Below are 17,559 nucleotides of genomic sequence, written 5' to 3'. Positions count from 1 at the left end.
AACAACAGTCACTGGATTTCAGGACTGGAGATCAGTGGATGGGTATATCATTTACCCAAGATTATGAGCCTGGGAAGAAGAGAACTGTATTTTTGAAGAAGCAAGCCAGGGGGTTAGTTTTGAACATGTTTTTATTGATTCCTTCTCAGGTGTGTGCAGAGGTAATGCCACAGACAATGGATTTATGGGCAAGTGTGGCATCTTAGATAACTGCTGGCTGGAAAGGAGGCCACCAGAGGGAAAGAGGTAAGTGAGCTGTCGTGAACGGTCTTTGGGGTTAAAATGTGGAAGACCTTTAAAGCCAGGCACTCTGACCATCAGGTAGTAGATTCAGTGGAACTGGGGAGAGTTACTGTGACAGCAAACAGAATGGATATGACAATCATTTCATTTTCTAAAACACAGGGGTGTGAAAAGGAAGGATGAGCCAAGAATGACTGTAAGTTTTCAAGTGCAGCTTAAGGGGTGGGGCCACACTCTGTTACGTAGTATCAACTCATGATGGTATTACCATCAAAGCTTACAGCAACACATGACTCCTGAGTGGGGGAGACACACGGCAGAGCCGGGTACCTGGGGCACGTTCCTTCAATATAAGGGGAAATTCTGCAGAGCAACCTGGCTGTCATAAGTTCAGCTCACTTCATTGAACAGGTCCTATGTCTATGAAGTACATTAAAAGATAGCACACCAACCAATGGCAGTGGGACACTGGGCATCAAAGACATAATTCAGGAAACACAGAACCGCTGAAGAGTGTGGGGGCAGGTGGTCGAAGCAAAAGAAGGTGGAGAGAAGGGAGGAGGGGCAGAAGGAAGGAGGTTAGAGAGGGAAATATCTGTATGATCTGAAAACTGTATACATGAAATATATGAAATTTGCTCCCTTTACACAATTTTTAAATATATCAAGTCATTGTTCTAAAATAACAAGTAATTGTTGGAGTGGAAATCAAACGTTAGCTCAGACAGGATTTGTCTGAGGCTCTCCAAGAAAACATACTGTAGCTGAGAGAGATTCGATGACATTTTTAATGTTTAACTTTCATAATCCTCGTTTTCCTGGCCTATGAAATGTAAATAATAAAAATAAAGGACAGTGTTGTGAAAATTAAATAAGGTAATACAGGTGGTCCCTGACCTCTTCCCCCTTAAGATGCAAAAGTTGCCAGGTCCTAAATCTGCTGCGTGGCACAGGGTTGCTCTCAGAATTCCCAGCCTTTTGCACACTGCTATTTTCTTGTCATAGCATAGGAGGTTCTCTGTTAAACAGAGTTATGGAGACAAGTCTTAGCACTGTTTCTATGAGGTGGAATTTCTTGGTTTCCCTGGATGTGATTATCACTAGGGCTAATATATACCTGGTTTTTGTCTAAATTTTAGAATGTCCTCAATGTGATGGGAAATTTGTTCACAAAGACAAATGGATGCCCCATGCATGCAGCTGAGGCTCAGGTGAGGCCAGCAGAGGGTCAGGCCTGAGGGTCTCCTTGTTATTCCCTAAGCATGCTGTAGCCAGCTCAGAAGCCTCACTGCCACTGAAATGGGCATGGCTCCAGCAAACAGTGATAACACTGCAAACTCTGTCTCCAACACCTTCCGAGGAAGATACATTGAGAGGAAACAAGAGCACAACTGATTAGCTTCCCTGAGCAGGGCAAGCAAGGATGATACCCAAGGTGAAGAGCGTAAGGGAAGGCAGAGGAGGGGGGAAATCCCAGCAGACAAGACGATGCTCAATGTTATTTCTTTCTAAAAATCTAGATTCTAACCCAAATTCCCAAAGACAAGACAGTGCCTACATCACAGAACTCTGGTCATTGCTGAGCTGTCCGCTGCAGTTGCAGCCCCGTCCCTGCACCCCAGGTGAAGAAGTTTTCTGTTCAGGCTTGGATGTGGAATTTCCAGGAGGAAGACAGAAGCCCACGGGGAGGGTGAGTGATGGGATGCCAAGCCTGAAGGCTGACACCAGCTGGCTGCTAGGCCCTGTGATGCTGCACCCAGTGTCCCTGTGGTCTCCACTGTCCCAGAATTGTGCATTTCACTCCACAGATGTGTTGTGCTTCTGCTTCTCTTTTGTTTTGCTTGTGTGCTGTCTCCTAAGGAAGAATAACCATAATGCTCTTAAACACATCTTAAAGTTGCAAACTTTGCAGCCTGATATTCACTGAATCTGAAATCTGAAGGCGGCATACTTTGCAAGGTTCAGGGCTTTTTGGCATGGATATGGGGTGTCCCAGCTGCCTGTATCATAGTCTATGGACTTTTCCCAGACAAGGATAGGATCCCTTCACAATTAGGCACTGGGGTTCTGTTTAGACAACCAAGAGGTTACTCTCCTTAGGGACCTACTAGTGTCTGTTATCAACATCTTGCCTGACACATGAATTCTTGGATGTTAATGAGACACTCTGTACCCTGCTTTATTCTGCGCATGTTTCATAGATGTGGCCAGTGAAGTTTTGCCAAAGTGCAGAATGTCTACGTCTTCTATGGAGTATTGTGTTTTACCTAATGCAGCATCCATTGTGTACGGTTACAGGGCCATATATTTCGTGTCTGTTAATTTATCCTGCTGCCTTGTGAGGCTTTCTAGGAGACCGTACCATTGTAACTGCTACACTCAGTACCTAGCACAGTGCCTGATGCATTGACCATATTGAATATACTTTACACACAAAGGAAAATGAGGAGCGTATAAAAAGAGAGAAACAGATTAATACAAGAAGATAGAATCAGGTGTCATTTACAACGCTATTCTCCCAGTTGTTTAAGCTTTCAAATACTGTGGGGACTTTCTTCTTGAAAATGAATTTTCATAAAATATTTATTTGAAGACAAATAGAATATAAAATTGATGGCTTTACCTTGCTATGCTCAACTACAGATCACTTAGCATGTTTTACGTTTTTACAGGTAGAACAGTGGGAGAGCAGGCCTGATATTTTTGTAAGATAATTTTTTGAGAGATTCAAATCAGCTGCTAGACATCAAGACCCCTTCCTTTTCCTTTAATAAGTACCCTTTCACTTGTCCCATGGTTGTCAAGATAGTGGGTTAGCATGTAAATGCCCCACACGGCTGTCAGAAAAAAATTTAAAGCTAAGTTTACCAGCACTCCGGCCTCAGAATCAACCCTTGGGGCATTCGGATCTGGCTAAAAGGCCCATGAGAGTCTCACAGGCATGGAAAGCCACGAGACGGTGGCAAAAACAATCTAAATGAAAGATCCTGGTGAACAAGACCCCAGCAGAAGGAACAGGCCATCAAGGAGGGAGGCACCTTTCTCCGAAGGGAGGAAGGAACCTCCACTGTGCTATGGCCTTGACTAAATAAGTTCAGAGTTGGTGAACTCAAGGGGCTTCCATAGCCTAGACAGCTCATGGCAAGAGCCTCGGGTGATTGCTGACGTCATAAATAAGAGTGCCAATCGTTAAATCAACAACGGGAGTCACTGGGTACAGGCTCTCCACATAGGATCTCTGTCCTTAATGTGTTTTACTATGAAACGTAAAAACAACACTACTAGTCGAACAGTACCCTATACCTTGTGCGGTTGTGTGAGGGCAGCCTGTTGAAATCCTTGCTTAGTATATACTAAGATGATCTTCAGTATATGAAGGTAATTGAAAATGAAACTCGATGAAGGGTGGGATGGGAGAGGGAGTAGGAGAGGGGAGGGCCACGGGAGGGAGGGAGGTTGGTAGGGGGAAAGCCACAACAATACAAAAGTTGTGTTTTGTAAATTCACATTTATTAAATAATAAAAAAGCTAAGTTTACGTGTGCATGTGTGTCATAAAATAGAAAGACTGGCTGTGGTGGTTCTGTGTGTGCTGCCCAGCTTTATTCACTGTCAGCTTTGTCACTTCCTAAAATCAAGGCCAGGGGAAAGAATTCCTTGAGTCAAACAAAAGCCAGTTCCCTGGGGAAACGCCCACTGCAGAGGCCCCTCCTCCTTCCCAGGGAAGGGATGGGATCCTCCGAGAGGTGCAGGTGCTCAGACAGGGCTCCTTCAACACAAGGGCCATGCTTAGCCATAGAAACACGAAGACCCATTATCCCAGGAGACAAAATAGGTTCCACTGCACTTGGGCATTTCTCTCTCATAAGAAGCATGTCACTCTCACCCACACACACTCTTCAACTATCACTCACACAGACTTGCATACCTAGTCATACACCACAGATACACACTTGCACACACTTACACAGGCACATACATGCACTCACACACACAGATAACAGGCACACATGCATGCTCACACACACTCACACACCAGGTCATGCACACACAGGCCACAGGCACACACACACATACACACAAACTAGACTATCACACACAGACTTGCACACACGTTCATATACTGCAGATACATATGTGCACACACCACTAGCACACACATGCACTCACACATACACACACCATAGTCACATATATGCTCACACTCACACACCGGAGGCACACACAGGCATACACACGTGTTCACACACACTCACATACCACAGGCATGCATACTCACTCATAAACACACACTACATGCATACACATGCACTCACACACACACAGTAATCTGTCACGCAGTCACATGGTCACATCCAAACACACACAATATGGTTTTCAAGATTACCCTAAAACTTACTAAACTCAACAGCTCTCTGTGCAGGATGAAATGAAAAGTCATTTCCTCCGGCCGGTGCCGCGGCTCAATAGGTTAACCCTCTGCCTTGCGGCGCTGGCACACCGGGTTCTAGTCCCGGTTGGGACACCAGATTCTGTCCCGGTTGCCCCTCTTCCAGGCCAGCTCTCTGCTGTGGCCAGGGAGTACAGTGGAGGATGGCCCAAGTGCTTGGGCCCTGCACCCCATGGGAGACCAGGAGAAGCACCTGGCTCCTGCCACCAGATCAGCGCGGTGTGCCGGCCGCGGCGGCCATTGGAGGGTGAACCAACGGCAAAAAGGAAAACCTTTCTCTCTGTCTCTCTCTCTCTCTCACTGTCCACTCTGCCTGTCAAAAAAAAAGAAGAAGAAGAAGAAGAAGAAGAAGAAGAAGAAGAAGAAGAAGAAGAAGAAGAAGAAGAAAAAGAAAAGTCATTTCCTCTGTACTTGTACAGGTCAAACCTCCATGTTGAAGTTTGTTTTGCCCATTCCCACCCTATTGAAAACTGGTTTACCTGCAAACTGACAACCCAGGCACTGCATCCTCTCCCATTGCCTTGTCGACGTTGATCAGCCACTGCTCGCTCTGCGCTCCTGTGTCAGCTGTTTGCTATGGTCTCATATGTGCACGTCTGGTAGCAGCACCTAAGGTCGGCTTCTCTTGTGCAGTTCAATACTCTCAGCAAACAGCAGAAAAGCTAGGATGTAAAACAGCGTTAGCTCACTCCATTTCACTGGTTATTGCCATTTGGGAACCTAAAGCTTTGCAAACCAAAAACTCATAATTACCAGTAATCTCCAGGAAATCTAAGTTAGCATTTTGGGAAATGTCTTCTTTGGCCAGTGGGACTTTTCCTTTGCTTCCTCACTCTCCCTTCCCTTTCCTTCTGGATTGTCACATTGTAGAGCTCCGCGGTGATGGCAACGGAGGGTGAGAGGGCAGCAAGGCAGGGAGGGACTGGGAAGGTCTCCTGGCTCAACGCTACTGTCCAAGACTGAGTAGGGGGAGGGGTGAGGCAGGAGGGCGCTGTGCATGGGAGGAGGAAGGGGGCCACAAGCCTGAGTAGGTGGCCTCACGGCTGTGGAGGTGGGTCAAGTGTCCACACACAGAAGGATGAAAGTGAGGACGGCTCAGTCACAGACCAAAGCACTGAGCAAAGAAGAACGTAAATCAGTGCTTATTTTAAGCAGAATGGGAGCTGGATTTCTTGCTTTGGGAACTGGTTGTGATAACCTGAAATTCCAGGAAACTGGAACGAATGCTGTTGTGCTGCAAGCTCTGTTTTCTGTGTGATCTGCTGGTGTTTACCATGTACACACATTGTCTAGGAGTACTTACTAGCACACTTGTGCATGCGATTGTACACACATTCTCCTGCTCTGTCCACTGACAAGGCCTGGGAGCTGCAAGGCCCTGAAAGCCGGGAGCACACCCAGTGCCAGGTTCTGGGTATAAATATCATTTCTCTGCTGAAGGAAATGCTCAGAAAAACAACTGATCAGGGAGAACACAAAATAAGCCCAGAACATGTTGTGCCAGCAAGGAAGGGGGTTCTCAGGAAATGGCAGGGGCATGCCAACAGGTTGCAGAAGCCAGCACAAAGGGTGTCTCATCGGCAGTATCCAGGACACGTGAGCATAGAAGTAAATGAAGGTGACTGTTTATAACCCACCAAACAAAATGAAACACACAAGTTCCTGTTGATATAAATAAATGCATGAATAATTATGTGTTAAGGAACTTAGAATATTTATAGTGCCAATGCACCATCTCACCGGTTAATCATAAATTGTGGAAGAAAGAATGAATTGAAGATGCGCTGGTGCCGCGGCTCAATAGGTTAATCCTTCGCCTGCGGCGCTGGCACCCCAGGTTCTAGTCCCGGCCGGGGCACCGGATTCTGTCCCGGTTGCCCCTCTTCCAGTCCAGCTCTCTGCTATGGCCCGGGAGTGCAGTGGAGTATGGCCCAAGTCCTTGGGCCCTGCACCCCATGGGAGACCAGGATAAGCACCTGGCTCCTGCCTTTGGATCAGCACGTTGCACTGGCCGCAGTGCGCCGGCCGCGGCAGCCATTGGAGGGTGAACCAATGGCAAAGGAAGACCTTCCTCTCTCTCTCTCTCTCTCTCTCTCTCTCTCACTGTCCACTCTGTCAAAAAAATAAAATAAAATAAGAATGAATTGAAGATGCAGAAAACTGAGACACACCATCTTGGATCAAGTGATATGATAGCATCCTGAGTAACGGGACAAAACACCCCACACTGCTGTGTGGATTAAATGAAAACACAGCAATAGTTCTCTAACTTTCCTGCCAACAATGCAGACCTGGATCTAACCATGAGTGCATATCACAGAGAGCCACTGAGGGCATTCTACAAAGGGCAAAGCCATAGTCTTCAGCAATGCCAACTTTATGAACATCTAACGGTTCCAGAAAAAGGAAAGATTTCAGCTCACAGCCACGTGCAGCTCTGCCATAGGTCCTTTGCAGTGGAGGGCTTTGTAAGCACAGAGAAACTTGGCTGACTTCAGGTGAGATGGCAACAGCGCGTTTACACAAATGCCCGGATCCCCCTTGCAGGGGAATGCTGATGTAGGGAAAACCCCGTGGGGGTGGGAAACCCATTAAATGACCCAGATGTGACGCAGCCTCATGTTAAACTTTGACCTTGGAAAGCTTAAGAGGTTATTTGTTCTTGTAACTTTTATGCATGTTTGAAAATATTATTCAGCCATGAAAAAGAAGGAAATTTTGAGTTTGCAACAAAATGGATGGAACTGGAGACCACTGTGCTAGGTGAAATAAGCCAGACACAGAAAGACAAATACTACTCACTTTTTCTCATGTGTGTGTGTGCTATGTGTGTATGTCACATTGCTTAGTATTCAGATATTTTAAACTGTTGTCTTCATTGCTATAAACCCCTCATGTAATAATATACTCACCTTTCCTTATTGTACGACCTACCTAAAGTTGCCTATTATTTCTCAATGGATTTTAGAAATAGGACATTTTTTATCCTGTTTTCAATATATTTATTTATGTCAGTTTATAATATTCCATAATATTTAAATTGTCTCCATTTTTGAATGGAATTTGTCAAAACTATAAATTGCTCTGTAAGTGGGAGATGAGTTTGCACTCAATAACAAAGCTTCCTTTGCTTCTTCTTTTTTTTATTTTTTTGGCTTATAAAATGCTCTCAGAGATAAATTCTCTTTGTAGCTCCAGGGCAACCCTCTAAACTAAGTATTATTAGCTCCAATTCAAAATGTCAAATTCTGAGAATTTATGACTTGAGTTTGAAGATTTCAAATTCAAATGTCTACATTCTAGTTTCAGCATATGTGATCTTCCATACATGAGAATAATATGTAATTATTATGATATTTAATAATATCCATCTCAAAACGTTTGTAAATTATCCAGTAAGGTTATAATAGAGCAAACATCAATATAAGAACTCCTGTGTATTTATATGGATATATGATTGACAACACTAACTACCTCTACATAAATTATTAATTATAATGTAGATATTAAACTAGATGTGTGTTCAAAATACCTGAATTTTTGTCACAAATAAATGAATTATGTCAGTGACAATGAACCTGTTTCAGTCTAAGAGCATACTTCACCCAGAAACACTCAAAATAAGGTCAGATTAATGGATTTTTTTCTTGGTTTCAAAGAGTTAGCTTCACTAAACAAATATGGCTGAAGGAACATCAAAGATATTTTCAATATGCCAAAATGAGAGAAAATAAGCTGATTTTAACTATAGACCTGTGAAATGGAACAGAATTTTAATGTTTCCTTTCTGCAAGACTTTAGTGATAAGTCAGATCAGTATAATACAAGACCCCACAGACATTATATCAAAGTAATTAGAACCTCAACAGTGGGTGAAAGTGGAATCAGGTGTCTTCTGAAAGATATTAAGAACCTCAAAATGTGTTTCTGTAAATCTAATGCATGAGTTTGCAAATTTATTGAAAGTAATGTTTAGCCTTATAATTAAATGATCAAACCAAATTTATGATGGTCTCATTGAGGAAAATCACATTACTTTCAAAGGGATATGACATTAACTTAAAGGGATGCGGCCAATGTACAATTATAGATGACAATGCAGATTTTGAGAATTATGCGAGAGAAACTTCTAAAACTGACCCTCACCAACTTTAAGACTGTTCACTAATCTTGCATTATGTCGTTCACTGAGCTATGCGCTTCACAGGAGTAAGCCTTAACTATACGTGTATACTTTAGCTTGACTGGTAATGTTGCTGAGAATTGTTTTCCACTAACAGACTGGAATTATTTAGAATTACCACTTAGTATTTGGAAGGAAGGTCTTTTTGTGTCCATTTCAAGATTTTATTTTGTACACAATAGTGAAACATTCTGAGTGATGTGATGAATTCCATATCCAATAACATTTTCCCATTAATTCCACCTAAATTACAGGAACGTGATCCCAGTTTGGGAATTGTCAGCTTCTGCACATCAGACTATCACTGTGAACACTAGGCTTTGTAAAACAATTTCTACACCCTCAGAAAGTATCAGAGTTAATTAAAATATACAACCTCTGCATGTGTTAAAAGTGGACTCAACTCATTGGAGTGAGCACAGACTTAGTTCCTGTTCAGTTTCACATGGCCCCTGTGCCTTTCCAGTGATTGTCAGAGATTCAGAGGCCTACTGACGTGGAGGCAGCCTCCTCCCAGGCCACACCACTTCTGTTTTAAGGAGTGTTGAGCTGATCTCACCAGCCCAGGGCACAGCAGGGACATGGGTATGAGCAGAGCTGGTCACTTCATCAGTACCAGGTGTTCTCTGTGGAGAGCCAAGGGTCATTACCTCTTAAAAATCAAAACCAATTTTACAAATTCCCTCATCAATCCTTGTTAGAATCTAGGTAAGTTGTATTCAAGGAGCATTAAGCAACTTTCAGATAAGCATACAGAGGTGCTAATGAACCCACAGGGGATCTTTGAAAGTCATTCAATTTTTGTAGCTCCTTTGAAATTTTGGTTAGCCAGAGGCAGATAGGGAGAGAAATTTCACTAATTAAACATCATGCCACAAAACTACCTTGAGGGAATGCAGTCCCACAGAGACTGATCAGAACAATTCAGATACACATGTGTGAATCTTTACCCACATATAAAGCATAGGCATAAGCTTTCATAAACTCAGAACATTTTAAAATGTTGTAAACCACACCAGAGACCTCCAAACTGTTGATCCTGCAGTAGGACTTTTGAGTCTTCATTACATCATTTTCTAGACTCTAAATTTGTAATCTCCTCCTGAAACTATGTGGAGCAACTAAATTGTTGTCATCTGTATAAGGAAATAACATTCCCAACAAACGTTAGACTATGAAATTGTGCAGGATGTTCCAAAGCAGAGAGTTTTCAAATTAATCTCTGTAGAAAAGAATGTAATTTGCAAAGGCAGAATAAAAATATGTACATGAATCATTGATATTTTGTTACATAATCTGCTAGCAAAATTTCTATTTTGAAACACTGTTTAATGGTTAGCAGCTGATGGAACATAAATTTCTACCACTTCCTCCTCATCATTTGCAAGGATTTTCCCTTTACAGTGGACCAGCTACTTTTTAATACAGGCATTTGGAATTATATGACACATATTATCCTCAGCCATCTCCTGCTCCTCACATAACTATTCAGCTGTTTATCTAAATAGCAGTAGGGAGGAATACCAAGTACCTGGAAGGTGCAAATAGACCTGCTTGGGTATGGAGAAGATCCTACATAATTAATTGTTTGACAAAAGATCTCTCTTTAAAATTCATGAGTTCTATTGACTTTATTCATGTGGTTTCATTCATTTAAAGAAAATATTTATTAGCCATTAAATCATCATTCTCACTCCACTTTGACGAATATTATTTGGGCATCTAAATGCCAAAGCCGTCCACTCATCAGTTGTAGCTTCCCTTTGTCATCGCTTCTCTGTTGCCCACATAACAGATGGCTTTGCATTGGAGCCACAGGTTTTAAAGACACTGGCCTGAGAAACAGTTTCCATGTAACTCTTATCAATTCTTTAAGGTGCTTTTCAGGCTCAAAAGCTGTATTCATTCCATTCTGCTACATGGCCTCACCTTGGCCTTTAGGAACACTATGATTACTGATTGGACAGCAGGAAAATCTGCCTTGGAAAGAAGTGCTGTTCGTCCTGGAAACTGTGGAATGTTGGGTCCTGCTGTGTCTAATAATTTTTCAGATCCTCAGTGGAGAGTGTGTATGCACCTTTGCATAAATAAACAGAGGAAAAGAAGGGAAGGGATGAGAATTCTGACTGGCACATCTCTCCTTTATCTGAATTTTAAATGCCGCATCTTTCTGCTTAACCCACCAAGCTGTGAGAGAACTAGACAGGCACACCTTAAAGGAATGGGCTTCTCTGATCCTGGCAGATGTGTCTGTTATCACCATCAGTGGGCTTAAGGTCTTGAATAATCAGGGTGTGCAAGAAAGGCTGTAAAAGTCACAGCAAGATACCAGAGGACACGTGATTTAACGACATCTTCCCCACCCACTGGCCCCAGGTAATGGTTTTCCTGGATGTGCAACTTTTATGAATAGATTATGGTTATCTTCCAGTTTCTTTCTTTCTCTCTCTCTCTCTCTCTCTCTACCTCTTCTTTCTGTGTGTAACTCTCTCAAATAAATAAATAAAAGAAAACTAAGAGATCATCCTTAAAATCATGCAGCCTCTCCCTAGACAAAACACAGATGATGTAGAAGCTTGCAATTTTTAAAATATTTCTTCATATGTTAACTCTTGCTCTACAATGAATAAACTTTCCCTGAATCTCCTTATCTTCTACTTTCAACAAACCCTACTAGAGTAATTTTCAACACAAATCTGGTGCTTAAAATTCTTGTCATCTGCAAGGCAAAGCCCGGCTTCCTTACCTTGACGTTTATGTGGTTCCTTCATCTCTGTTCACAGACTCGGATTCTGTTGCTCACTCCAGTTTGACAGAACTGGGTGCTGGCCTGAGAGGCACAGAGCTCCCTGGTGCTTTTCTCATATTCTGCTCTCTGCTTGGAATGACCTCTGCTCTCTAGTTCCTGCCTCACCATGAAATGAAACATTGGAACATTTTCACCTGGGGTTAAATTTTTCTGTTACATAATACACAAATCTAGATTTCTTAAAATGATTATACTTACTGCTCCAATGTAAATTTCACTCCTCCTCTTGGTTTTGAACAAGCTGACCCCAATAACAAAATTTTCACCAAGGATTCTTTGTGACAATATTCCTTCTGCATTCCAGTTCCTTGCATCCTGTTTAAGTCCGTGATCCTTCAAGGTCTCCCAAAATCAGTTCCTCAGAAACAATAACCTTTCTCAAAAATTTGAACAAAAAAATAAACAACAGTTCAAATATCTTATCTGAGAGTGAGGGATTTGTCTTCAGTCCAGTCCTCAAAATACATCAGCTCTCTGGGCTCCTTTCTCTTTCTCTTTATGTGCTTCCTCTCTGGAACTTCAAACTATTTTGTCTTATGAGAGATCACCTCTGCCCTCTATTACCAAACTTGCAAATGTCAGAACCTCAGAATACACAGAACCACAGTCTTTTTATAGTTGTCTGCAAAACTAAGTGTGGTGATAAGCAAAATGTTTTTCTCCCCACACATAATTCATTCTTGTTAGTATCTTGCTGTCTAGTGTACCTCTACTTCTGCTTCCTTGTTACGTTCTCCCCAACACACCTGTACACCTTCAATCAGTAGTGCCTGTCTCAAGCAGCAAATCTCCCACTCCTATAATTTTTGTTTGTTTCTTGTCTGCTTAGCTGGCAGCCATGTCAAGATTTGAGCAAAATGCAATCAAAGATACATAAAAATGACAGCCTGAGGAGTTGTCTCATGAGTAGACTCTGTGTGTTTTAATCCATTCCTGGGCTAATCCATCAACACACACAGATGAGAACTTGTACACGTTCTGGTATTTCTAATGGTCTTCATTATCAATAATCAACCATATTCTTGCTAGATGGACTTGATTAGTATCATCTATAATTCATCCCAACAGTCTCACTATCATAGCAACTAAAAAGCACATATGTTGGAGCAACAAAGCAACAATTTTACCTCCCATAATTTAGGACTAAAGTTGTTATCATATTTTTCAGTATTCAGAAGATTATGGAAACAGAAGGAAGGAAGAACGAAGGCCAGGCATCCTGTCCAATATGAGCTCCTCTCTCTGTTCTCTGACTGACAGATTACATCATCTGTTCTGTTGTCTTGGAAAATCTTTGGCTTCTCATGCTCTTCTAAAAATTGACTATGTTGTAATTCTAATAGGAACATGACAAATTATGAAACAATGAAAGTCATCTCAGATCATAGTACATTTAGGCAGACTAGGCATTAAAGCATCCTATTTGCCCAAAAAAGTCTTTAAAGGACTTGATTCTCAAACTTTAAAGTGCAAGACTACTTCAAATATTCATGGAACAAGGAATTAAAAGATAATGTCAATTTTCCATGAACTTTCTTGAAGAATCCAGGTGCATATTTATTGTATCTGGGGTGCCTGTATCAACACACATCCATTCGGCAGTAGAGACCATCTATTCTAACGCAGGGAGCCTGAAGTGGGAGACCAGTAACCCTCACTTTCACAGGCAGCTCAGGAAACCTTGAAGCAGGCAGTTGTTAAGAAAGTACAGGAAACAGTACCTGGGGATGGATGAGAGGAGAAAGACATATCTGGCTCGGACCCACAGATGCTTGCCTGCAAGGGGTCAGGAGGTAGGATGTGCTATTAAATGCTTAACACAGCTCCCTGGAATATACCACCAGCCCAGCATGAGAGCGTAAGTGGTTGCCAACTGCTATGGTGTAAGCCCTCCCACCATGCACAATGTCACACAGGCAAGGTACTAAATAAGTAGCTGGCAAATTCAAAACTTTTACCCTGGAGATATTTGACCAGCAAAATGAATGCTTTCAGAAAGTCCCAAAGAAAAAGGCACACACTGCAGAAGTCACCCAGAGCTGGGCAAAGAACGATATAGAACTCCAAAGGCTGGAAAGCATGTTTTGGAAGAGGAGAAAACCACTATTCTGTGTCCTATCTGGTTTTCCCTTGTCTTTGGGTACTAATTTCTCTCCACTGAGGGTCTTCATCCCCACACCAGGCTGGTTCATTGTAGTCTGTCTGTCCCTTGCCTCAAGACTGCCTCAACTCAACATCAGAACAGTTGTGCTAGATTGTAAATGGTCAGAAGAGGTTACAGACTTTCCGTGAGTGCTGGACTTGCATTTATTGACATGGCTATCACTCAATTCTGAAGAACACAGGACTATATATAGGTTTTTATGCAACAGAGATACAAATAATTTCTCTTTGGTGAAACAACCCCAAGAGTGACGGGGTCTCTTGCCTTTTAAGACGTTAAGCAGTTGTATAGGTATCCAAGCATGAGAGATTAACGTTTTCTTATAAGTTGTCTTTTATGTGTCTAATTCCTCAAATGTTTTTGAGTTGGTATAAACAGTGTATTTTGTCTCGCACTCATTAATGACTTTGATTATTTTTCTACTTGAGTTCATTTGATATTTACCTGGAGTCATGGGTTTAAGTTTTTGAAAATTATATTTCAACATCAGTAATTTTAGTGTCCTGTCCTAGGAAAGAAATCAAAATTCTACACTCATCTGGGAACTTCAGCCAATATAAAGTTACTTTATATGTTTTTTAAATATTTATTTGAGAAACAGAGATAGAGACAGACAGATGGAGCTCCGATTCAGTGGTTCACTCCCCAAATGCCTACAGTAGCCAGGACTGGGCCAGGGATGGAGCTGGGAGCCAAGAATTTGATCCATGTCTCACGCAGGGGTATCAGGAGCTCAATCTTTTGAGCCATCATTGCTGCTTCCCAGTCTCTGCGTTAACAGGAGATCAGAGTCAGGAGGCAGAGGTGGTTACCAAAGCCATATTGTTAGTGGATCTACCACATTTCCATTTCATCTATTTATCCAATGGATGTCTAGCATGTGTCCTAGACACTGTGATAGAATGAAGTATACAACGATAAGTATACAACGATAAGTATACAACGATAAGCATCAGAGTTCACATTTCCAACAGGGGACACATGCTAGATCCCAGTGTAGCTGAAGGACACTGAACCAGTCAAAAAGGCCAACTATTCCAAAGGTTGATATAGTCAGAAACGCAGGAGTCTAAACATGATTCAGTAGAATACTTGAGGATTCCATACTTGCTCAGAAGAGTTCTTATTTAAGGTCTAAAGCAATTACTTACGTGTCAAAATCTGACACAAAAAAATTGGCATTCAATAAAATTTCTTTAGAAAAATTGAATCTTTGTGTTCTATTTTGATCAATAAAATCAAGACCCACAAAAATTACACTTCTGCTTGTTTTATGATTAATTATTTATAAGGTTACCATGTTATAATCCTTTAAAAGGAAAACTTTTAGAGCTTTTTGTAGGGTTGAGATAAGGAGAAATTGTTGATTTTATCCTGAATATGTCTTCATGTTGCCTGACACACACAGACTCTGTGTGCCTACTGAATAGCAAAGTGGATTTACCAAAATATCTTAGGTGAATTGAGAGGTGCTATATCATTCTTTCCATAAGTCATAAGTCTTTGTGAGTAAGTATATATATATATATATATATATATATATATATATATATGAAGGTTTATTTGATGCTTTTATACTTGAATTATAATCAATCACATGTGCACAGACTCCTATATTTTGATGAGTATATGGATTTGCTGTCGCAAAGCAAGTTAATTTATCATTGAATTTTGCTAATAGAGTACAAATTTTATCTGTGTCACACACAAATGGCCTCTAAGTAAAGTACTGGAAGTGTTAATTTACTTGATTTTGATTACTTCACAAAATATACCTGTATCAAAACATGTTGTGCACCCAAAATATATGCAATTATCTGTCAATAATAAATAAATATAGACATATCAAGTTGAAATATGCCAAGATTTTTCTATTAAAATATCTTATTTTTAAACAAGTTAAAAGATGGATGGCCAACATTGTGGCACAGCAGGCTACACTGCTGGCACTTGCAATCACACATTACAGCATCAGAGTCCCATCTGTTTCACTTCCAATCCAACTTTCCAGTAATAAGCCTGGGAAGCAGTCTATGATGGCTCAAGTATCTGAGTTCCTACCAGCCATATGGAAGACCAGGATGGAAAGTTCCAGTCTCCTGCTTTGGCCTGGCCCAGCCCTGGCTGTTGGCAAGCTTTTGGGGAGTAAGCAAGAGGATAACATACCTTTCTCTCCTCTCGCTCTTCTCTCTCACTCTGTCTCTTTTGCTCTGCCTTTCAAATTAATAAATAATTCTTAAAGGGAAATCATTGGTCCTGAGACTCAGAGACTTCTGAGGAAGACAGAGGCTCCTCAGAGGGCAGAAATCCCCGGGTGTGCTGGTGAGGAAGGATATGAAGGAAAAGTGCATTGCTAATCTTTGAAATTCCTTAAATATAAAGTCCACCATCTCTCATATAGCAATGACTTCTCTGTCTTCAGCAGCTTGAAATAAGAACACATTTAAAATTTTTTCTTTAATGTTCTTCGAAAGAACTGCTGTTCTCCATTCTCCAGGGCACTGTCAGCTGCTCAGTGTCTCGGGATATCCAGGTCTTTTATCTTTGCTCCCTCATGCATCGTTGGGGCGTACACTTGAGGTAAGGCACGGAACAGCCTTAAGCTGGAAAACTGAGCCTGCATTTGGACTGAGATGAGATATCAAGGGGATTTTTGGGAAAGGACAGCATGGATTTTGCATATGAGATGGATAGGATTATTTTACATAGAAAATGCACTCAGATACATTGTTTTCCAAAGTCAGTCACAGCAATATTTTCAGCACTGGAGTATTCAGAATCTTGTCTCTCTTCTCACTAATAGGTGAGGGTCTCTACAAAAATAGCTAAGATACCTACACCCTCACCCTTTCCCTCTCTCTGCCTGTGGAGGCCTGGTTGAGCTTGCATTCCACAAGCGAACAAGTCTGACAACCCCCAAAGTCCCCCATCTAGAAGAGCTCAGCAAATGCCAGTGTTGCAGCTGCTGCCTCACCAAGTCTTCCCTGCCCCCTCACAGTGAACTGCAGATGATTCCAGCCCAACCAGTGCTGAAGATCTGGCCAATATCTAGATCTGAATGCAAAATCCCCATTGTTCTCTTCAACCACTGTTCCCAGTGGCTTGCAGTGCAGCCATGGTAACTGGAAAGCACTTGTGTATCTCTTCCCAGGACAGCAATAGAAAGTATAAAATCATTCCTCAGAAGTAAAGAAAAATGCATGGAAAAGGCAGAATTGGAGTGATATTCAGAAATCCAATGAGTAGAAATCCAAGTGAGAATATTGGAGCAAGTTGAAAAAAAATTATTTTACATTAAAAAATAAAGCCAAGAGACCCAAAGACAGATGCCTTCATAAAGAAGGATGGAGTGTTTTCAGGGTGTATGTAAAGCATTTTGTAAGTTGACAATACATATAAGAGATGCTTCATTCATTTGTTATGTTAGATTAATGGATCAACTAATATCAAACCATCCTTGCATTCCTGGAGGAAGACCTTTTGACCATGTTATATTGTTTCAAATGTGATATTGGATGCACTTTACTAATCTTTAAATCAGAATTCTAATTTAATGTACATGACAGAAGTCAGTCAATAGGTCCTTTGAGAAGAGGGTGGATACGAATGTAAAAAGTTTTTAAGCTTTAACTATCAATGTCCTAAATATTTAGAAGTTTTTATTTTATTATATTGTGAAAAAACATAAATAGCTTTGAAATTATCTTTGTT

This window comes from Lepus europaeus, chromosome 13, assembly GCF_033115175.1.
Source record: "Lepus europaeus isolate LE1 chromosome 13, mLepTim1.pri, whole genome shotgun sequence".
In the NCBI taxonomy this organism is placed as follows: Eukaryota; Metazoa; Chordata; class Mammalia; order Lagomorpha; family Leporidae; genus Lepus; species Lepus europaeus.
Note: the sequence above shows the minus strand (reverse complement) of the source record.